Below are 24,125 nucleotides of genomic sequence, written 5' to 3' on the forward strand. Positions count from 1 at the left end.
CGATCCTCAAATTCCGGAGTCCATTGTATGCCCCTCATCGAAGGTTCCCACCGTATCCAGGCAGCAAGAGGTTCCAAGGCAAGGGCAAAGAGAAGCGGAGACAGCGGACAACCTTGCCGCGTACCTCTCCCAAGACCAAAGGGCCTAGAGACCCGACCGTTAACCACAACCTGTGCCAATGGCTCCTCATACAGAAGTTTCACCCAACCAATGAAACCAGGGCCAAAACCAAAACTTCGCAAGAGCAGCCCAGAGGTATGGCCATTCAACTGTATCAAAGGCCATCGTAGCGTCCAAGGAAGCCAAGATGGCCGGTTCACGCAGTGACGCCGCCCTCGCGAGAACACCATGTAAGCGCCGCAAATTCAATGCTGTGTTGCGACGTGGAATGAAGCCAGACTGATCCGGATGAATTAGGTCACTGATTACCTTTATCAAGCGGTTTGCGAGCAACTTTGCAAGAATCTTAGGCTCAGCATTGAGGAGCGAGATGGGCCTGTAAGACGCACAGCGATCCCGCGGTCTCCCCTCCTTATGAATCACCACGATGGACGCAAGACGCTGATCACGAGGAAGGGAGCCAATTTCACGTGATGCTAAGAACATATCACGAAGTTACGGTGCCAGCGCGTCAGGGCGCAACTTGTCAAGTTCGATGGGAAGACCATTAGGGCCCATAGCTTTCCCGGAGCGAATAGAGCGGATAGCGAGAGCCACCTCTTCAACCGAAAGCGCAGCATCCATCAATTCCCTCTCTGAATCCGACAGACGAGGCAATGCAATATCTCGTAACAACAAATGAGAGTCTTCCTCAGGTCTGTCAGACACTGGGAAATACACATCCCGAAAATATTCAGCAAAGCACTCAACAATGCCAACAGGGTCAGTCACTCGCATCCCATCAGGTCTCTCAATCACCGGAACCACACGACTCACCCTCTCCTTTCTGTCTAACCACGCAATCAGTTTCCCAGCCTTGTCACCTACATCATACAGTCGTCCCTGCTGCTCTCTGCACATCGTTTTAGCAGCGTCTGTTACGAGGGCCCTATAATCAAGTTGCTTGAGACTGAGCACATGAATAGTATCTCGAGTAACACCCCGCTCCAAATCACTTTCCAGCTCAGCAATTTCAGTCTCAAGGGGGACCACCGCCTCATTTTTGCTTTTCTTGGCGCACCCAATTAACGATAGTGTCTGCCCACGTATGACCGTCTTAAATGCCTCCCACAATGAAACAGGAGAGGACACAGACCCCACATTCTCAACAAAGTACAAATCTAAAGACTTAATAAGTTCAGCTCGGGTTTTAGGGTTACAGAGGTGCCAAGGATTAATCGGGGCCACCCGTCCCTCAGCACCTACATTCACATTTATCTGAAGCCACAGAGGGGAGTGGTCTGATATGCCACGAGCCAGATGTCTGACCTCCCCAACTGATGAGGACTGGGCAGCCGGCATCAAAACATAGTCCAATCTGGAAAGACTACCATGTGCACCCGAATGGAAAGTGTACTGTGCCTGTCCTGGATGCATCAATCTCCAACAGTCTACAAGTCCCAGTGTTTCCAAGAAACCACCCAACCAAGACAGTGCTCTCGTAAGATCTCTGGGGGGGTAGCGATCCTCTATCCCGGAGACGACTGAGTTGAAATCTCCACCCAGTATCAGGACACCATTCAAGAGCCCCAAAACTACTCGTCCCAAATCTGCAAAAGTAGTGGTCTGTAAGCCAGGTGGGACGTACACAGAGAGCAACGAGACCGTTTTCCCCTCCCACCTACCAGTAAGGGCGACATAACGCCCCCTATCATCCAGGACTATGTTATCGATTTCCAGGGGGAGAGAGTTCCTGACTAGAATACCCACCCCTCTAGAACTAGTGGTGAACCCAGAATGTGCAGCGAGACAATATCCCCACCTGTTCATAGCGTAACAAGTGTTTCCAATCAAGTTAGTCTCTTGCAATAACACTACATCATGAGGTCGTCCCAATTTTTTAAAAAGGGAACAGGGACGACCCAGCTAACTATCGCCCCATAAGCCTTATTGACTCTTCCCAGAAAGTTGCAGGGAAAGTGGTCCTTGGTAGGGTGCTTCAGTGGGCGGAAGAAAATAAGATTCTTTCCGACTTTCAAGCAGGATTCAGGTCTGGTATGGGGATTATTGAGCAGTCATTTCTTTGATCTGCTAATGTTATATTGGAAGGTGGTGGTACTGGTCAAAGGCAGTTTGTATCTCGCATTCATTGATCTGCGTACTGCCTTTGACCTAGTGCCCCGTGACCGCCTATGGAGGGTATTGTTCGATTTGGGAAAGCCTCCTTATCTATTATCACTATTAATGAAGCTCCATTCCGGGAATTTTGCCCAGATATGGTGGGGCAAACAGGGCCAAAAGACTGCACGGATAATAGTAAATAGAGGAGTTCGCCAGGGGTGCGTCCTTGCCCCCACTCTGTTCTCATTTTATGTAAAAGGAGTGGTGGAGCACCTCCTAAAAATCCTCGCTGACGCACCATCCTTGACGGGGAGGAGAATACCCACTTTATTATTTGCAGATGATACCCTTCTAATTTCCAAATCCCCGGTAGGTCTTCAGACCCTACTCAACAATTTCCAATTTTTTTGTGAGCTAAGGGGTCTAAAGATCAACACAGAAAAAACTAAATACCTGGTCTTGAATCCTCCTAAAAACTTGGCTGACCACCTACTCTAAATATGGTACCTCTGGATAGAGTTAAGGAGTTTGATTACCTTGGCATTTGCCTCTCTGATACCATGAGGTGGAATAGCCACCTCCATAAAATGTTACTTAGCCATAAAAGGGTGGTGGGGGCCCTCCTTAAGGAACAGAGGCTATCTACCCTTAAACCTATTGCCCCGGTGCTAGATATTTATATGGCAAGAGGCGTTAGTGCGGCGCTCTATGGGGCTGAGCTTAGGGGAGCTCAGAACGTAGATCAGCTATCCTGTTCTGAAAACAAATTATTGAAGGACCTCATGTTTCTCCCCAATAGTACTCCCACTCTTCCCTTGCTCTTGGATATGGGTTGTCGCCCCATTAAAGATTTGGCCCGATTAAGACCCCTTCTCCTTTGGGCTCGCATATGGAGGGTCCCAGAACTTGGCAGCTACGCAGAAGGGCTGAAGGAAATATTATCCATGCACGGCGGGTCAAAAGTAAGGTGGTTGGTGGATGTAAAGAATTTGCTTGAAGAGCTGGGCCTCAGCGAGGCGAGGCACTCCAGGTCCGCACCCCCTAAGGAGACTCTAAAAACGGTTTACTGGGTAATGAACAAGAGAAACAATGACCCCAATTTATGTAAAGCCTCTAGAGTTTTCTTAATGGTAAAAGATGTAGCCCTCCGGGAAGCCTATCTCGATTTTATTTCTAAACCTAGAGATAGGGCCTTATATTTTAAATTCAGACTAGGTATCCTTCCCGTGGGATAACTGACGGCACGTTGGAAGATACCGGCGCAAACTGTTCCTTATTGCTGTTTCTGCCCTCTCAGGACTGAGTCAGTGTCCCATCTCTTGTTCGAATGCCCTGCCTATAAAGCGCCCCGTAACAGATGGCTAAAACCACTGTGCAAAGATCTGGGCACCAGAGACCATAGTGTTGCTATGCGAATCTTAAAATCTGATACACGGCCCCTGTTTGTGTGTGGTATGGCGAAGTTTTTAAGTTGGGCCTGGTTAATTAGGTCAAAAAGGCTTTTGTACATTGTTTAATTTAGGTCGTTTGGACTGACCGTTTTGTAAAATAATTTATTACCATCTGTTTTAATTGTATCTTACTTGCATCTTGTTTAAATGTAATGTATGGCTATGTTTTTATCCTTTTACTACTGTTGTAACTTGTATGCATGCTTTTTAAGATATTTTGTATATCGAAATAAAGCCAATTTGACTGACTGACTGACTACATCAGGGGAAAGGCGTCGCAACGTTTGTAACACTACCCCCCTCTTTATCCGATCCCCCAACCCATTAACATTCCAACACAGTAGCCACAGCCCCCTACCCCCCATCCCAGCCATCGATGAACTCCCACCCCGTGTCGAACACAACACCCAGATCCAGAATTAAAACAATACGTTGCCTTGAAAAAGAACGGAACACACCCAATACACTCCCTCCCTGTCCCCAACAGAACCCTGGTGCAACTCCCCCCACCCTGCACTCCTGCGTTAGACTCAAAATCCACCCCAACTTGCAGTGTGCCTGTTGCCCTAACAAAAACTAATCTACACAAAGAAACCCAGAGGAGGAAAGGGTCCCATTCTCCCCCGCCACCTCCGGGTATATACTTCAAAGCATACAATCATAAAAGTCAGCAAACCACAGTTGTCTATTGTACACATTGTCCGGAACTTGGGATCCACTGCTCATTCTTGCTCCAACAGGCCACCTTCAGCTCCGCCAGAATGTTCCATGTGATCGCGCCGGGTAGGCAACGTATCCAGCCAGTCACTCACCCCCTTGGGGCGATCAAAAAAGAGCGTCCGATCATCATACTCAACACGCAAACGGGCCGGGAAAAGCATTGCATACTTCAAATCCATATCTCTTAATCACCGCTTCCCCCCCGAAATCCCATCCTTTGCTTCTGAACGGATTGGGAGAAGTCCGGGTAGAAGTTCACTGTGGTATTTTCAAACTTCGTAGGGCCATCCACCCGTGAAGCCTGCAAAATGGCGTCTCTGTCCCTGAAATTAAAAATTCTGGCGATGATCGGCCGCGGAGGGAAACCCGGCTTCGCCTTCCCTCCCGGCACTCTGTGTGCACGTTTCACCACAAAGAATTTACTCAGTCCCTTGAGGGCGAGGTAGTTGAGGATGAGGTCTTTGACAAGGAGATCAGTGGTCAGTGTTCCAGAATTTTCAGGGACCCCAATAATACGTACATTATTGCGTCTTTCCCAACCCTCAAAATCCTCCAGTCAACGAGCAAAAAGATCGTTAGAGGATCTCAAATTGCGAACCTCTGTCTGCAAGTCGGACATATCCGTTGTGAGGCTGGAGGTCTTCAAGTCTAAGGATTTGACTTTCTCATTAGTCTTTGATAAATCCGTTCTGATGAGATTGACGTCAATGGCCACGGTGTCAAGCTTCAGGGCAAGAGCCTCGTATTGCAGGCCGATGGATGCCTTGATACTGGCAATGGCGCCCATGACGTCTTGTAGTGTTAAATCTGCCAACACAGCAGGACCTTCAATTGCCTCCTCCCGGGCTCTAGGTGTACCACCGGGGGACCCCCTAGGTTGGGTATAACGATCCATGACATTTGTTTGAGTTGCACCCCCTCGGAAAGCGGTCTTGACTTTTCGTTGTTTCGCCTTCGGGCTTGCTTGTCATGGTGGGCTGTGTGCCCCGAAGGGGCGCCTGAGACCTGGTCAAAATGGCTCCTCAGAATTCACCCACGGGGTCACCAAAGGCAGATTAAAGCCAGTGTATTGCTGCAGCCACGCACTCATTGTTCCCAGGCCTATGTGGAAGTCACGGAGTCCAGTTGCGCCCAATGTCGGTCTCGGTGAAGAACTGCCTGGGCACAGTAACAACTTGAGCCCCGGGTGTCCCCACGGGATAGGCCGCAAAGGTTCGAAGTGTCGTAGCTTAGGATCCCGAAGTCCAAATCAATTTCTGAAAGCAGCTATTATATCAGCTGGGCCGCATCATCAATAACCCATCTTCGTAATCAGGATATAATTCAGGATAGATGCGGGAGGCGGCGAGGGTCTTGGGAGCCCTGTGCTCACGCGGCCATCTCGGATGCGCGCGAAGCTCCACCCCCCTGCATCAATTTATTAATGTTATTTTTAGTTTGTGAGGGGATGGCCTTTTGACCTTTTTTGCAGTAGTCCAGCAGCTATTACTAGTATAAATAGTGGTGCTGAGATCTTCCAATTTGAGGAGTAAAACAGTAATCTTTAATTTGTTAGTAATTAAGGGCCTGATGATGGTGGGACCACCACGGACAGCCCGTCTGTGGCGGCCTCACCGCCATTAAAATGAAGATTGGAGAGACCGACCAGCACTGATCCGATAGGCACAAGCAGCCCGTCAGAAGGAACTTCAATCCCTACAACGGTGGCGGTCCATGGACCATGGGCCTGATGATGGTGGGGCCACCACGGACAGCCCGTCTGTGGCGGTCTCACTGCCATTGAAATGAAGTTTGGAGAGACTGACCAGCACGGATCCGATGGGCACAAGGAGCCAGCCAGAAGGAACTTCAATCCCTACAATGGTGGCCATCCATTGACCATGGACCTGACGATGGTGGGACCACCATGGACAGCCCGTCTGTGGCGGTCTCACCGCCATTGAAATGAAGGTTGGAGAGACCGACCAGCACGGATCCAATGGGCACAAGGAGCCTGTCAGAAGGAACTTCAATCCCTACAACGGTGGCGGTCCATGGACCATGGGCCTGATGATGGTGGGACCACCACAGACAGCCCGTCTGTGGCGGTCTCACTGCCATTGAAATGAAGATTGGAGAGACCGACCAGCACGAACCCGATGGGCGCAAGGAGCCAGCCAGAAGGAACTTAAATCCCTACAAAGGTGGCGGTCCATGGACCATGGGCCTGATGATGGTGGGACCACCACAGACAGCCCGTCTGTCTCGGTCTCACCGCCATTGAAATGAAAATTGGAGAGACCAACCAGCACGGATCCGATGGGCACAAGTAGCCCGTCAGAAGGAACTTCAATTCCTACAATGGTGGCCGTCCATGAACTTATCAGACAGGGTAACAAAATTAGACTTTACAACATGACCACAATTGCAAACGTCATAAGACAACCCCCGCCCCCACCTTTCCAGCCAGTATGAAAACCTAATATATTAGAGGGAGTTGAAGAGACCCGCCTCACTCGACCCGAATGGTAGCGGTGTTTGGTATACATTGTGGATAGATTTTAAAAGTAAACATAATGCATTTTTTCTCTTTTAAGCCAAACAGCCTTCTTGTTCCTGTCTCATATGTAGACAGTGCTGATACTTTAGTCTGGAGGGGTTTTCTGTACTGGCAGACACCTTAGCAACAAATCATGTATTTTTGACGTTTTCCCAACAGCCAGAGCTGCCAAACTTTGGAGCTGGGGAACCGGATTCGAGTCTCGGCATCGGCTGAACATCCTGTAATCCTGGGCACCTCACTTAATCTCCCCCTGCCTACCGAAACAAGCATTGACATACCCAATAGTTCTCGCCTTTGGGACCTTATAATTGTTTAGCCATACAACAGTTGATGTTGTTGCACCAAGGATACTGTGCTGCATAACTAAATACTTATTAGGTCCCAAAAGCGAGACCTATTGGCTATGCCAATGCTTGTTGTACTTGAAGTAGCCAGAAGCTGTGACGATCGGGCTTTTGTTTCCGGGTGCTTCAAGTTCATCCATGTCCAATTTATTTTAGGTTTAACCCATAAAAAAAACTGGGCAGGATACTTTGACCATCCAGACAGAATGAAGAGCTTCTTGGAGCTCTTCTCAAGGGAGGCGGTGGTATTATTTAAAGATCAGACTGCTCTTGGAAGCTAACTTATTATTATTTTTTGTATTGCAGAGTGGCATGCTTACTCTGCAGGGTTTGCTGACAGCTGTCGTGGTGGTTGCTGCTAAATGTAACTAGTGATACTGCTCTGGGCTATGTGTGGGTACCGCATGGGGTGAGTGTGTCTGGAAAGCTAGTCAACTTGCCCATGTGCTCCAACATTGGCACGCGGCAGGGCACGAGGGTTCCTCTGTGCGCTCAGTGACTGCCTTCCCTTTCAAGCTCTGAGATCCTTACCATTCAAGAGGACCACGAGTTACTTGCAAGTGGGAGGTTGGTCTTGATGTGGTCTCAACTGTAGAATGTAGGCATCTTTCTGCCTGGGCTGTCCCTACATTCTGGCTCCTCAGGAGAGGTTTAGTTGGTTCAGAGAATGTGGCCTAAAGGTGGAGCTGCCTTTGTACAAGTTTTCGCCTCCTGGGCCTACTGTGTACAATTGTCCGTTCCTAGCCTTTCTTTACAGCACGAACCTAAGTAGATTCACGGACTATGCGTTCCTGTGTTTTGAGCGCCTTGGTGGCGGGTTATTTTAGTTGTAACGGTAGGCGCCTTCCTTATCCCTTGATCCACATCTACTTTGGGGGCCTTCGTGGAAATGCAGTGGGTTCAAAGGGGCATAGTCTGGCCTGGACTGTGCCCCTAGTGGTGACTTTACCTCGTCGCTGTCAGAGGTGATAAGATGAAGGTCCCGTGCTCATATAGCCCATTGGTTCAACCTATTATACACTTGTGATGAGTTACCCTGCTCATCCAGATACATCATTGCAGGCATTTATTTGCGAGGGCGCAAAACTCAGGGGTTGCCTTTGGGACTTTGCAATCTTTTGGGTGCGCGTTTCTGCGTGCAGAAGCATCGCTATTGGAGGTACTGCTGATACCATACAGTCTTGCAGGATACTAGTCTGTCCCTCTCTGCTCTGAAGTATGGACTGATGGAGGTAGTGAGAGGCTACCTGCCCTGTTTGCTCCAGTTTCTTCCATTTGGGCAGGGGCATCTCTACAGTGTCTTAGCGGTCAAGTGGCTGTAGTTTTGTTCTTTTAGTGTTTTCAAGTTTGTGTGCTGGTCGTAAAGCCTGGACTGCACCCATCTCCTAAAGCTTGCGCTCGGCATCTCTTCTAGGGTGGACAAGGTGGGATGAAGGAAGGCGGTAGCCAGAACCCGCAGTCAGGACGCCAGCCCAACTACAGGCCGCGGTACCGCAGGCGAGGCCGCAGTGTTGTCACCAGAAGCTCATGGCTGGTGGGGCTGAGGAAAGTATCTATTTGTACTACTCTAGCGGTAATCCCATGGGAATCCAGCTGGTGTCGGCAGGGGGCTTATGCTGAACACCCAGAGTTGCCGATTGCTCTGTTTCTCGGTTTAACTTTGTATGAGCAAGGCCACTGGAATTATGCGGCAAGGCAGGACCAACATATCTAACTGGGTTCATTAAATTATGTAACAAGGAAATGTTAATTATGTGGCATCATGTGGCACATTTTGTGATGGTATCGATTCATTATTTTACGATTTTAACACCTTAATGTCTGGGCACAGGTTTCGCCGTATTAGTTTAATCGTACAGGAATGTTAATGAAAGTTGGAGTCGGCCTTTCCGAAGTGCCCTCCACGTTGCTGCAATTTAGTAACTGTCCATTTGAGTTGGACAATTTTCTTCTTTTTTTTGTTGTAATGCACCGATTTCTGTTACTCGTCAGATCCAGAACTATGCAAAACAAGCATTGGCATAGCCGATAGGTCTCGCCTTTGGGACCTTATAAGTGTTTAGCAATGCAACAGTTGATGTTGTTGAACCAAGGATATTGTGCTGGATAACTAAACACTTATAAAGTTCCAAAGGCAAGACCTATTGGCTATGCCAATGCTTGTTTTACCTGGTATCCACTTAGAAGTGGGAGAAACGTCTGGAGTCTTTCCCACTGAAGGTGTCTGGAAGTTATTGCCTCCTTGCCCCAGCCCCAGTCTGTCTGCAGGCAACATAGGCTAGTGCAAAGTTCTTTGGTTTTGAGCTGCGGCAATGTCTTTGAAGTGTAATTAGGGCTGTTCACTGCTCCACGTCCCCATCCTGCCTTTGATGGCCCAACCTGCCAACACCCAGGCCCTCTATTGTGCTGCTGTCTGAGAGGAATACCTAAAGCCAGGTACCAACAACAGCTAGTCTAGTGGCCCAGAAGAGACAACAAAATGGCAACTTTATAAAAGTCTATGAATTCTAATGGGTAAACCCTGCATCCTGCTTAACCTGGGAGAATAGTGCTATACATCAGTAACTGGTTCTGTAGTGAAGAGAACAATTTATTTTAAGTTAGAGCATTTGGGTCCTGATTAACTAGGATGTGCCAATGAATGGCATGACATATGCAGGATTTCAAAACATAAATTAATAAGCAACCACGACACATAAGAAATGATTCTCTCCACATAATAACATTCATAATGTCTCCTGTTACATTTCCCTCAATTTTTCCTCCCTCTAAGTCAGCAATATCAGCATTTAAAGAAACTCTGCTGAAGGGTGGGTGAAGTAAATGGTGATTGCTCTGAGATATGTGGAATTACTGTGGAGATTTGGAATCTGATTCCCCCAGTAATTCCAGTGTACTACGATTGCATAAGATTATTGCCTCTGTGATCATGTCTGTGTGAACAATAGCTTTACAATATCATATGTATCTTTTGAAGCCCAATTCATCTTTCTTCCTTCTTTATATAGCTATTGTGTCTGAGGCCCTCTTAGACATTTCAGTGCACATTACTAGGACCAAATCATGCAAATTTCTGTCTCTCTGCACAAAATGGTGCAATTCAGTGTGTAGCAATAAGCTGAAAGCATAGCCCTTGCAGCATCTTCCACTTTGATACCGGCCATGAAAAAACCCTGATTGACCAATCTGTTCATCCTCTCTGCATGGCCATTACTCTGTGGGTGATGACGACTAGCACATTTATCTTGAAACCGGTTCCATCCAAATACTGCTTTATTTCCCTCAAGATAAATTGTTCACCATTATCCAATACCAATTCACACAGAAAACCCTCACTTCCATGTACAAATCATACTTTCAACCAATTTGACATGTACTCCACAAGCACAATGGCAAATTTCGGTTGCACAGGAAGCATCTGAAACAGACCTAAAAAATCATTACATTCATTGCCCCACACTCTGTCAGGAAAACCCACCCTTACCACCTGAAGACCAACCGACTGATCTGGGAGAATATTCCAACTATCCTCATTGATACTTGACTTCAATAGTCTTGCGGAGTGACCTGTGAATGTGATTGTTTGCATCTATTTTTGATGTGAGAAGAATGCATGTGAATGTTTGGTGAGATTAGACTGTGGTTTGGTGTGTGGGCCATGGTGAGGACATTTTTAACTTTTAAATTGATGTTATGGTATTTTCTTGTCTAAGAATTATTTGCCATGCTGTGTTATTTCCCTCACTATGAATTTTGTGTAACTCAGCTACTTTTATGAAATGTATGAATTGAAAATATATTGCCTTGAAAAATAATTAAATAAATAATAAATAATACAATATACTTTTTTATGTTGTTAAGTATTGTCCCCTGAACTTTCTGTGTGGCTCGAGGCTAGTGTAAATATTTTGGACCTCCTCTGAGGCCACTGTGCACGTTATAGGCAGGTATTTTCCTTCCTCCCTGAACAGGAAAACCCACTTCTGTCATAAGCAGAACTCTGTATATCATCCTTTTATCATTTTGCAAACAACTGGTAGCTCTCCCTAATGAGTTTTTCCACATCCCTGTCCATGGCAGGCTACCAGTATTCCATTGTCAGTCGTTTGTTGCTAGATATCACACCTAAATGTCCTTCACGGCTCACCTCTGACAGAATGAACTTTGCTATTGGTCTGCAGTTTTCACAACAAATCGTTTTTATTTTGGCCATTCTTTCCTCATGAAATGAATCACTTTCAATAAAATAGAATCTTCATCCAATGTCTTTCTCTACTTTTACACACACACACACACACACACACCCTCACACTCACTCACACACTCACACTCACACTCTCTCTCTACCCGGCCAACAAATACTTGTTGCAGTACATTCCACATCTTCTGAGTCATTCTCTTTGTTCTCATGTTCCACATCTTCCTGCCCTCAGGGCAGTCGAGGCAAGCAATCAGTATTTTTGTTCCTCTCTCCTGCAGTGTGTTCAACCTCAAAATGATGTTTCAAAAGTTTCAAACTTAACCTCACCAACCTGGCAGTAGCCTGCTGGTGTTCACATTATTACCATTCAAAAAAGGTTGATTATCAGTTCATATTCGGAACTTGGTCCCACATACGGATGACTTAGCCAGGTCATTTATAGATTTATTTCTGATCTAATGAGCGAATTTTCGGTTGAGATCAGTTTTTGTCAGTCTCTGGATTAATCTTTTAGACATTTCCCTACTTCCGTCCCACAGCAGGGAAAGGTCATCTATATCCCCGATCCAAATAAGCGCATGGTTTGTCATGTTTTCATTTCGTGATGTCCAGACCACCTGTCATGGGCCCGGGTTAGGCCCATGTATCGTAGTGGCTCATTTCATACATTGTCCAATGTTTTACAGGATCATTTCTGCTGTGACCTTTTGCACATATTTGCATGCATGACAATGTTGGATTCGTATCTCTGAAACTACTTTGTTTACACATCTAGCTTTGCACAACATCGTCACGATGCCTTGAACACTAAGTACAAGGCCTCTTGACGCACTATGTACAAATGCCATCTCTATCTTCATCCACAGGGTGACAGGGCACTCTACATATCAATAACATTGTCTAACCTGTACGTACATCACAAGATGCTTTCTATTATAAATAATGAGCATCACAATAGATTAGTGGAGGAGGCGCTATAGCTGACACCCAGGGTCCGTGCGGCTGAGACTTCACTATGCAGCGGTTTGGCATCTCCGTGGGGGGGTGTTAGTTTGTAACCAATTTGTGACCTGCATTCTCTCCTGTCATGTCCCTTAGTGTTGAATATTGGCTGCACACCCACACACACTCTAGGTACATGCAGAACAGGGAGTACATAGTAGGAGTACGCCGTTGCTAGGGCGACTGCCTCCGGAATCTGGGGATCATGGTTCGATCCCAGGGACCAGCGGCAGATTAGCCCAGCACCATGTGACTCTGGGCAATAGCTTGCTTAATCTTCCCGACAGCCCCCAGCACCTAGAGACCCTTATGGGTGATTGTGCGCTTTACAAATGTGGATTATATTATATATATTATATATTGCATAAATACAAAGTGCTACTCATCACAGACAAGGGACTGTTTTTCAACAAAAATAATAATAATAAGCATAAATCAGTACCATACGAAAAATGTGGTGACATAAAAAGTAATACCACATAACAAACAATTAACAATATACAAGAAACAAAAATCACTTAATGCGGTGTCCGTTAGAACTCAAACATATCCTAATTTCTTGGCAGTACATATGTAAGATATTGGTATGGAAGACCTATTTGTATCATTGACGTTTCGACCCCCTCAAATAGGTTTCTTCATAAACATCACAACAGGTCATCCTAAGGACTAGAAAACATGAATACAGCCCTCTCAAAGTACGAACATCATGTTGCTTGAGGTTCTCATCAAAGTATGAACTGGGAAGTATCCCTCCACGTAGTGAAGAGGTGGACAAAGGATCAAGTGTATCCAAGTTCTGTAAGGGTCCTAAAAAGGAACCATTGAAGAAGAAAACGCATGAGGTCAGATTTATTGAGAGAATAAATTTTTCTAAGTCTGTGGTGCTTATTACTTAAATTTGCTGTGTTTAAAAATCATTTATGTTTCACACCATTCGTTGACGCGTCCTGGTTAATCAGGACCAGACTCCTCTAGCTTAAAATAAATTGTTCTCTTCCCTAAATAACCAGTTGTTGTTGCATAGCAACTTTTTTAAAGTGGCATTTCTAAAATTGTGTCTTATAATCTGACTTTACCACTACAGAGGGTTTTAAATTTAAATTACAATACTTCACACACCAAACATGAGATTCCTACCCGCTCCCAAACAAACCTTATTTCTTATTAAAGGTAAAAAGGTAATCCAATATTATCCTTTGGAAGAGGTAGGCCTCACAGTGGTGAAAAATGAATTTGTGGGGTTTTTACTACCAGGAAATGTAAACCTTTAAAGTACAACTCCAACTATTTGAATACACTGTGCTCTGCCCTATGTTCTGTTCATGATGAGTTTGGCAAGATAATTCTGTATTGAGGTATTCCAATGGAATTAAGAGGTAACTGGATTGCATCCCATGTCAACATTCCAAAAGAGTTAGCGTTAGACAGTTAGTGTAAGAGTTAGTATTAGATAGTTAGTGTAAGAGTTAGCATTAGATAGTTAGTATAAGAGTTAGGGTTAGACAGTTAGAGTAAGTGTTAGCGTTAGATAGTTAGTGTAAGAGTTCGGGTTAGGTAGTTAGTGTAAGATTTAGTGTTAGTTAGTGTAAGAGTTAGGGTTAGATAGTTAGAGTAAGAGTTAGGGTTAGACAGTTAGTGCAAGCCGTTAGATAGTTAGAGTAAGTGTTAGCGTTAGATAGTTAGTGTAAGAGTTAGGGTTAGGTAGTTAGTATAAGAGTTAGGGTTAGATAGTTAGTATAAGATTTAGGGTAAGATAATTAGTGTAAGAGGTAGCGTTAGATAGTCTTAGATAGTTTAAGAGATAGTGTTAGGGTAGATAGTTAGTCTAAGAGTTAGGGTTGGATAGTAAGTGTAAAAGTTAGCATTAGATAGTGTAAGAGTTAGGGTTAGCTAGTGTAAGAGTTAGGGTTAAATAGTTAGTGTACGAGTTAGGGTTAGATAGTTAGTGTAAGGATTAGCGTTAGATACATAGTGTAAGAGTTACCATTAGATAGTTAGTGTAAGAGTTTATGTTAGATATTTACTGTAAATGTTCGCGTTAGATAGTTAGTGTAAGTTTGCGTTAGATAGTTAGTGTAAGAGTTAGGGTTAGATAGTTAATGTAAGAGTTAGGGTTAGATAGTTAGTGTAAGAGTTAGGGTTAGACAGTTAGTGTAAGAGTTAGTATTACATACTTACGACCACATGCATCATTGTTACATTTTGCGATTTCTTAATTGCGAAAATTAAGGAATCGCAATTAAGAAATCGCAAAATGCTATGCATTAAGAAATCGCATTTTTTTTGCGATTTCTTAATTTTCCTTAATTGCGATTCACAATTTGCGAATCGCTTCCCATTGATTCCTATGGGCCTAGAGGCCCATAGGAATGAATGGGAAGACATTCTCATTTTGCGATTCGCAATTGAGGAATCGCAAAATGAGAATGCTATTTCATGGGTGCAGGGGGGGGTCCAAAGGACCCCCCTGCAACCCTGAAATTAAACTTTAAGAAAAATTTTCACACACACATGTCCCAAGGGCATGTGTGTGTGTAAAATGAAACTTTCAAAAATGCACTTTTGTGCATTTTTGAAATTTTTCACAAATTACCATGAAGTTCAACTTCATGGTAATTTACCTCTTCCTATTTGCGAATTCGCAAAAAAAATGTAAATGCATTGCATTTAAGAAATCACAAATTGCGATTTCTTAAATGCAATCGAAATTTACGAAATCGCAACATAATTGCGATTCCTTAAAATGCGAAAACATGGGGGGCGTGGCCAACTGCCGAGCATGGAGGCAGCTTGAAGCGGGAGCTCCTCGAGGCATAGCGGCCCGCGCTGAATATCCGTACAATTATCCGGCTCATCGCCCGCCCGAAGAAGCAGCATCGGCTCGGGGACCCGAGCGGCACTGTTTGATCCGATCCCGGTAAACATCGGATGCCGGGAAGTGCTCCGTTCCGCAGCGACGTGCTGGGGCCTGTAACTGCCTGGCCGCACCGGCCTGGTGTGACTGGCGAGCCCGGGCGGAAGTGCGTCCTGCTCGGCTTGGGCGCGGTGGCTCCAGCCGGCCCCTGCGGATCCTTGGACAGTAAAGTGCTCCAGCGCTCAGCATAGCCGGCGTGGACCCCCGTGAGGGCAAAAAGGGGCTGTCGCATCTAGGACTGGCTGCGTACATTACCCAAACACAGAGCAGGTACCTGCGCGGGCGGAGATAGCCCTGGGTCCCGAACGGCGCCATATTGGGTGGAACAGACGATCGGTCGCAGCGCTCACGCTGCGCGGTAAGAAGGAGTGCGCCAGGGGCCCTGCCGTCCTTCCACAGCGCCGCAAATCAGAGTCTCACTCCAGATTAACGGGGAGCCCTTGAATCCTGGCGCAGGGGGTACTTTCTGAGGAGGCGTCCATAGTGGGGTCCGACCCACTGAGAGGCACCATAGCGCTGCTACTCTGCTGCACAACAGGGTTCTGACACCGAATGCAGGGTGATCCCTGCCAGGGAATCGCCGACGACGCACCGAAGCACCGAGGCAAGGCATACTGAAGTGACCACGGGAGGCCGGAGTAGCCACGCGGTGGGCCGCACGCACACAGCACTGGAGCCGGCGTGCTGACCATCGAGGCGGCCGTCTGGGACGCGCATGCACCCTGTGAGTGTCGGGCCGAGCTCTTGGAACCAGTGGGACGCCCACTCGGCTGCACACAGCCTGAAGACCGGGGATCACGCAGCCCATTGACGCGTGGCACTGACATTGCCGCAGAGAGCAGGCTATTCATCCACAAGCAAGACGCCATGGCAGGCAAGGGTACGAGAAGTGTGTCGACACAGGCAAAACTCAACAAATTTGCATACAGCCAGCATGGACACTCTCAGGGTGGCGGGCGCCACTCCGCAGGTGCAGCTCCAGACACAGACGGAACTAAAAAGGTCACCTTGGAGGACATTATGAAAACCCTCACCGAGGTCCAAACGACGGTGGGCACCATCTCTTCTGAGGTTAATCTGCTGAGGGCGGACTTTAAGAAAATGTCAGAAAGGGTGTCTCAAGTGGAAGTAGTTACAAAATCGCTCATTGAGGACACCTCGGACCTGCAAGTAGCGATGGAACGAATGGAGAAAGTCACTAAGCAACTGCAGGAAAAGCTGGACGATCAGGAAGGGCGCTCCCGGAGAAACAACGTCCGCATCCTAGGTCTTCCGGAATCAGAGGGAAAAGGTGCCATGGATTTATACGTCGAGTACCTCATCAAAACCAAGTTACAACCTAAAGGCTTGTCGCACTTTTTCTCTGTTGAAAGGGCACACCGGGTACCTGGAGGAGCGGCCAAGCCAGGAGCCACACCACGGCCTGTACTAGCTAGACTATTTAATTTTAGAGACAGGGACGCCATTCTGCAAGCGTCAAGGGTCTCACCACCTGTTAAAATTCAGAACTCGACTTTGGCCTTCTTTCCGGACTAAACGGCAGAGGTGGCTCGGTGCCGGAAATCGTTCACTGAAGTGAAAAAGACGCTGCGTGACAAAGGCCTGCCTTATTCAATGCTTTTCCCCGCCAAATTGCGGATTGTGGCCGAAGGAAAAACGTGTTTTTTTGATACGCCGGAGGTGGCACGAGAATGGCTTGATGGATGGAGGCAGGTGGGCCAACCCCAGCGCCCACACAGAGAACGCCAGACCCAACGCAACGGAAGGCCAGCGGAGCACCAGCCCAGTACACACGAGGAAGGAGCCGCAGGACTAGACTCTGATCTTGAGAGGGACCCCCTCGATTCAGGACAGCCTGTCAGGGTTTGATTAAATGTGCTGCGTAGGGGACAACACGCTTGCAGCCTTTGGGACCTTGAAGCTGATGGAGCTGAGTAGGGCGGGCATCGGCCGGTGCCTGTAGGGGACTCACCAACCCCACGAGCAAGTACGATAGATAGGGATGGGATTAAGCACTCTGCCAAGTTGGGGGTGCGGGCGGGATTTCGTCCGTGGTGCAGGGGAGCAGGGAGGGGGTGGGGGGGGGGGGAAAGTTGTAATGTTACGGTTTTTGTTCATAGTCATCACTACTTCCTTGTGGACCGCGGTCCTATCGCAGGCCATACACTCATGGAACCCCAGCACACGTCATTGCATATGCGTTACACCACACTGCCACACATCAGTAACACTAGTCACGAGTCCAGATGGCCCGACAGGAACGAGATGCTCCCGCTGAGGGCGCTCCTGCGATGACAATAGTACCCCCCCTGAAACTGCTTACGTGGAACGTTAGAGGGCTGGGGGACAAAATTAAAAGAGGTTTGGTCCTGCAAACCGTCAAACGCTATGGGCCTGAGTTAGTGATGCTTCAGGAAACACACCCGGCAGGGTCTACATGCAAAGCACTTGACAGACGTGGTTATGCCATGGCAGTGCACGCGGAGTTCACTACGGGATCCAGGGGCACAGGGATACTCCTTAAAAAGAACTCATCCTTTATGGTTGACAGCCGCAAGACGGATGATCAGGGGAGATTTGCGGGGGTATCTGGCCAGTGGGAGGGGAGGCCCCTCAATGTGGTGTCCGTGTACATCCCCCCGGCTCTCCACTCTACAGCACTGCCGGCGCTTGGGCAATTTCTCATTGACCTCCCCGAGGGTGATATGATCATTGGGGGGGACTTCAATGCAATAACGGACCCCTTGCTGGACACCTTTCCCATACGAGACCGCCCGAGAGGGGCGGCCGCGCTTCCTGGTTTTCTGAGCGCACTGGGCCTCACAGATGTTTGGCGTCAGTTGAACCCCACGACGACTCAGTACACGCATTACTCCTCTACACATAACAGCCTCTCGCGCATTGATTACTTTTTCTTTTTAGGGATGGGAATGGGGTTGGTAGACAAACTAGAGATTCTGCCCAGAGGCATATCTGATCACTCCCCCGTGTCCCTCCACCTTACTACCAAAGTGAGGAAGCGCGCCAGACTGTATCCGATATACCCCAACTATTTGACGGTCCCTGGAATCAGGAAGAAACTCAAATTGGCCACAACACACAACTTCAACGAAAATGTGGGAACGGTTTCCTCGCCCTCGGTGCTCTGGGAGGCGTATAAAACGGTCCTACGTGGCGCAGCCATAGCGGCAATCACAGGGCATAAAAGAGACTCCAGAAGTGAACTCGCAAAATTGGAGTTGGTGCTCCACACCGCAAACACCGCCCACATGTCGGACCCCACCCCTGACACCATGCATACACTGCACCTCCGACAGCAGCAACACCAGGCTCACCTCACGATGATTACTAAGGGGCACTTAGCAAACACCGCACACAGAATATATGACGTGGGTGACAAGGCTGGGAGGATGCTGGCTTGGTTGGACAAACGGGGCGGTAGTAACAGAGGGATACAGAGACTCTACGCACATGATGGCCAGCTACAGACACACCCTGAACAAATAGGGCGCACCCTAGCACGCCACTATCAGGAGATATACACCCCGGTGCGGACCGTCACGGAACGGGAGGCGATGGCATCGCTCGAACACATTACTATCCCAGTGCTTTCACAAGAAGCACAGCAAGATTTAGATTCGGACTTGACGGAGGACGAAATCCAATTGACAATACAGGCGTTGCAATCCGGCAAAGCCCTAGGGCCTAACGGGCTGCCCATAGAATGGTATAAAGCGACAGCCTCCGTGTTGGCCAAACCCCTGCTGGATATGTATGCTGAAAGTGTGGAGAGGGCGGAGCTCCCTCTTGACCAGCGCACGGCCACAATAGTAGCCATTCCTAAACCATCCAAACCGCCGACTGTATGCACCTCGTACCGACCCATTTCTTTGCTCAACGTTGAAGTGAAGATCCTGGCGAAACTTCTGGCCAGTCGCCTGACTCGGCACCTACACACCCTGATACACCCCGATCAATCGGGTTTCATGCCACACAGGAGCACGGCGATGAATCTGCGGAGGGTACATGGGGTGCTGGCGCGGGCACATCTTCTTTCAGACCAAGCTGTAATTTTATCCCTAGACGCCAAAATGGCTTTCGACCTGGTGGAGTGGGAGTATCTGTTTGCTGTCCTTACTCGAATGGGCTTCGGCCCGAAATATCTTGCATGGGTGCGGTTGTTGTACGCATCACCAGTGGCACAGGTGGTTGCGAATGGACACATTTCGCCACCATTCCTACTGGGGCGAGGAACTAGACAAGGGTGTCCGCTTTCGCCCCTGCTCTTTGCATTGGTACTAGAGCCATTAGCCATCCTGCTCAGAGCGACACCACTGTTTCGGGGCATCACCTGGGAGGAAGGATGGGAGGATAAAGTCTCCCTGTATGCAGATGACATGCTGATATACATGGTTAATCCTAACGAGGGGATCCCTGCCCTGTTGGCTCTGTGCGATGAGCACGGAAAGGCGTCAGGATACACCCTGAATTGGTTCAAATCAGTAATAAACGTGCTTAAAGGCCCGGTCCCACTATTACAGGACGATTGTCCCCTACAGTTAGCGACCACCTCCTTTAAATACCTGGGTATTTTCATCACTAATGACGCCGCTGACTTTTATGCCGCGAACTTGATGCCACCTCTGGCACGCCTATGTACAGACGTTAAATACTGGGCTACTCTGCCGCTGACCCTCCTTGGGCGAGCGGCGCTATATAAGATGATGGCTCTCCCTAGATTTCTCTATGTGCTTGAGAATACCCCCTATGTGGTGGCACCGCGTTACTTCAAACAAGTCGCTGCGCTAGTATCAAGCTTGTTGTGGAGCAACGGCCCAGCCCGTATAGCGCATGACAAATTAGTGAAAAGCTGGTATGAAGGGGGGATCGCGTTGCCCAACCTCCAGTTGTATTACTGGGCGTCCCAACTTAAGATAATTAATCACTGGATCCACGTCCCGCGGGGAGACCCCGCATACAAGGCGGATTGGTCACAACTGGGGACAGACGGCATGCTTTCGGTGCTATACAATTTCTCACAAGTTAAGAACCTACTCGGACCGACGTTTCATACGGCGGCATTATGGCATGCAGCGCAATCTCGGCTGGCCTGGAAGGGTAAAATCACCAAGTTGACGCCACTGTGGGACACGAGAACGCTGGGAAACTTAAGGTCCTGTAAGGGTTTCGCGCAATGGGATCACATAGGGATTTCCGTAATGGGGGATCTTTGGGACAAAGACACGGTGGTTGCATTCTCACAGCTCCAACAACAATATGGTTTGGGCTCCACTGAAACATTTAGATATGTGCAGATCCGACACGCACTCCTACAAGCAATTCCACCTAACACCACACTCCCAGATTCGTCGCCACTGGAGGACAGACTGTTGACGGACTTTATGGAACAAAAGGCAACCTCTCTCATGTATAAAAAACTGATTAACAACCTGACAGACCCCACACAGAAACTTAGAGAGAGATGGGTGGGGGAACTAGGCGAAATGGATGATACAGAGTGGAACGAGGCGCTTGCATCACCGAGAGAAGTAGGCATTTCGGCTAAGTTCAGACTAGTGCAACTCAAGATTTTACACCGCACTTATTACACCAGAACACTTCTTCACAGAATACAGAGGGCGACACACCCCTTCTGCCTCAGGGGCTGCGGGGAGGAGGGAACTCTGCTCCACACATTATGGGATTGCCCTCTAGTCCAAGACTTCTGGAAGCAAATTATGCGCACAATCTCCCAGGCTATTGAAATCTCAGTCCTACCTGAACCCCGTAAATGCCTGTTGAACATTTGGGACCCTAATGACCTGGACAGGTATGGCCAGCTATGGGTCACGTTGGCGGTGACAGTGGCCAAGAGGGACATTGCGCAGAAGTGGGGTGCCCCGGAATTGCCTACGGTAACTGGATGGATCAGGAATATGGACCTCCTCATGGTGAAGGAAAGGGCGGTATACGTGCTGCGGGCCTGCCCGCGTAAGTGGAATAAGGTGTGGACGCCCTGGAACAAATACAGGGGAGAACCGTGTGAACTCTTGCCGGAACATGAGGACTTGGACTCAGAGGAGGAGGAGGATTAGGAAGGGTGGGCGTACATAATAAACTCTGGTTGATGCTAGGGTGGCGCGGGCGTGTGATGCTACCTTTGATGTCGTGCTGAACGTGTGCAATGGCTGACAAATGACTAGGAACGGGAATAACCCTCTACCGAGTGATGACTTTAGTTGGGTTTTATTGTTTTTCTTTTTTTCTGTAAGTTGAATTTGCCAGGAAATGATAACTGTACCGAAAGTGGGAGGATCACGGAATGAATACTGGGTATGGTATGAAGGTGTGATGGAGGCTGAGAATATTAGTGGCTCATGATTCATCTGTGTCCCTACTAGGAAGGTAACTGCCCTATGTCAGAATGTGATTTGTTGTCTCCGTTTCTCTTGGTGATAACTAATATTGACATGACACTGATATCTAAACGCGTTACTGTAACTATATCTTTTGCCTTCCTGACAATAAAGATTTAAAAAAAAAATGCGAAAACATGAAAAAAAATAATGCATCCCAAAAAAGGAAATTGCATTCGCAAATGGCCGAATTTTGCGATTCGCACTGTTTGCGAATGCAAATTACCTTGATGCATGTGGGCATTAGTGTAAGAATTAGCATTAGTTACTGTAAGAGTTAGCGTTAGTGTAAGATTTAGGGTTAGATAGTTAGTATAAGAGGTAGTGTTAGATAGTGTAAGTTAGCTTTAGATAGTTAGTGTAAGAGTTAGAGTTAGATAGTTAGTGTAAGTTAGCATTAATCAATCAATCAGGGTTTTGTAAAGCGTGCTACTCACCCGCGAGGGTCTCAAGGCGCTGGGAGCAGGGTGCAGCTCCGGATCAGTTGAAATGCCAGGTTTTGAGGCTCTTCCTGAAGGTGTGCAGAGTAGGGGACCGTCTGACTGGGAGCTCGTTCCAGGCCTTTGCAGCGACGTAGAAGGCTCTTCTACCTGCTGGGTTCTGCGGATGTGTGGGGTCACTGTCAGGGCGAGGTTAGTGGAACAGAGCTTCCTTTTGGGTACGTGGAAAGCGACTCTTTCGTTGAGGTATTTGGTCCGATGTTGTGGAGGGATTTGTAAGCGTGGGTGAGTAGTTTTTAAAAAAATATTTTTATTTGCAGTTTTATGAAACAAACAAAACAGGCATATCACATACAATCACCCTCCACTTCCCTCCCATCATCCACCCTCTTCCCCCCTCCCACCTGCACACGATCTCCTCTTCATCTTGACAGGACTATACCTTGTTTGTGCACAAATCCCTAAAGTGTGGAAATAAAACCCCCCTTCCAATTCCGCCCCGTCATCAGTGTAGCCGGGTGCCTCTCCCACCTTAGTTTACAGATCCCCATCCAGCCCATGGTATCGGCGCCATTTCCCCCAAACTCTGTTGAATTTCTTGGGGCATCCTCTAGCCTTGTACGTGACTCACTCCGCCGCCATGTACAGATCCATGGCCCTTCTACAATCATCTAGACTCGGCGGCATGGGGTCCCCCCATGCCCGGGCACATCCCTCTTAGCCACTACTAATGCCAAAACTACAAATATGAGAAGTGGGTGACCCAAGTCCACGTCATTTGTTACTCCCAGCAGCACCAATTTGTGGTCCAACAGCAAATCGACCTCCAGCACTTCTCCCAGCTCCCCCAGAACCTCGGCCCAGTATGCCTGTATTATGGGACATGTCCAAACAGTATGGTAGAAGTCTCCCTGCCCCGAGCACATCTTAGATAGTTCGTGTCTCTAGCCCGGCCCATGCGATGTAGCCGCACCCTGTCATAATACACCCTGTGTAGGATTTTGTGGGTGAGTAGTTTGTAGGTTATTCTCTTCTCGACGGGGAGCCAGTGGAGGTCTCGTAAGTGCTGGGTCATGTGCTCGTGTCAAGGGGTTCAGAGGACGAGTCTGGCTGTGGTGTTTTGGATGGTTTGGAGTTTGTGAAGCAGGGTTCTGTTTATTCCAGCATAGAGGGAATTGCCGAAGTTCAGTCTGCTAGTTACAAGTTCATGGGTGACGATCATTCTGCTTTCGAAGGGGAATCCACTTGAAGGTCTTGCGGAGTATGCGGAGGGAGTTGAAGCAGGTGGAGGTGACTCCATTGATCTGGTGGGTCATGGAGAGGGAGGAGACTAGGATGATGCAGAGGTTACGGGCATGGTCTGACGGAGTGGGTGGGTTTCTGAGGGTGGGAGGCCACCAGGTGTTGTCCCAGGCGGTGGAGGAGGGTCCAAGGACAAGGACCTCTGTCTTCTCCGAGTTGAGCTTTAGGCAGCTGTTGTTCATCCAGGCTGCGATGTCTTTCACTCCTTCCTGGAGCCTGAGTCTGGTGTCTTAGGGGTTCTTCGTGAGGGAGAGGATTAGCTGGATATCATCGGCGTAGGATACTATGCTGAGTCCATGCTGTCTGATGATGGAGGCGAGGAGGGCCATGTAGATGTTGAAGACCTAGGGATGAGCGAGGATCCTTGTGGTACTCTGCAGTTAATCTCAGAGAGGAAAGGTGGGAGTCTGATCCTTTGGGTTCTACTGGAGAGAAAGGAGCGGATCCAGTTGAGGACGGTTCGTTGTATACCGGCGTCGTGGAGTCTGGTTGCGAGAGTGCGGTGAGAGACGGTGTCAAAGCCTGTGGATAGGTCTAGTAGGATGAGGGCCGCAGTGTGGCCTTGGTCGA

Source organism: Lissotriton vulgaris, chromosome 1_2 (genome assembly GCF_964263255.1).
Source record: "Lissotriton vulgaris chromosome 1_2, aLisVul1.2, whole genome shotgun sequence".
Classification (NCBI taxonomy): domain Eukaryota; kingdom Metazoa; phylum Chordata; class Amphibia; order Caudata; family Salamandridae; genus Lissotriton; species Lissotriton vulgaris.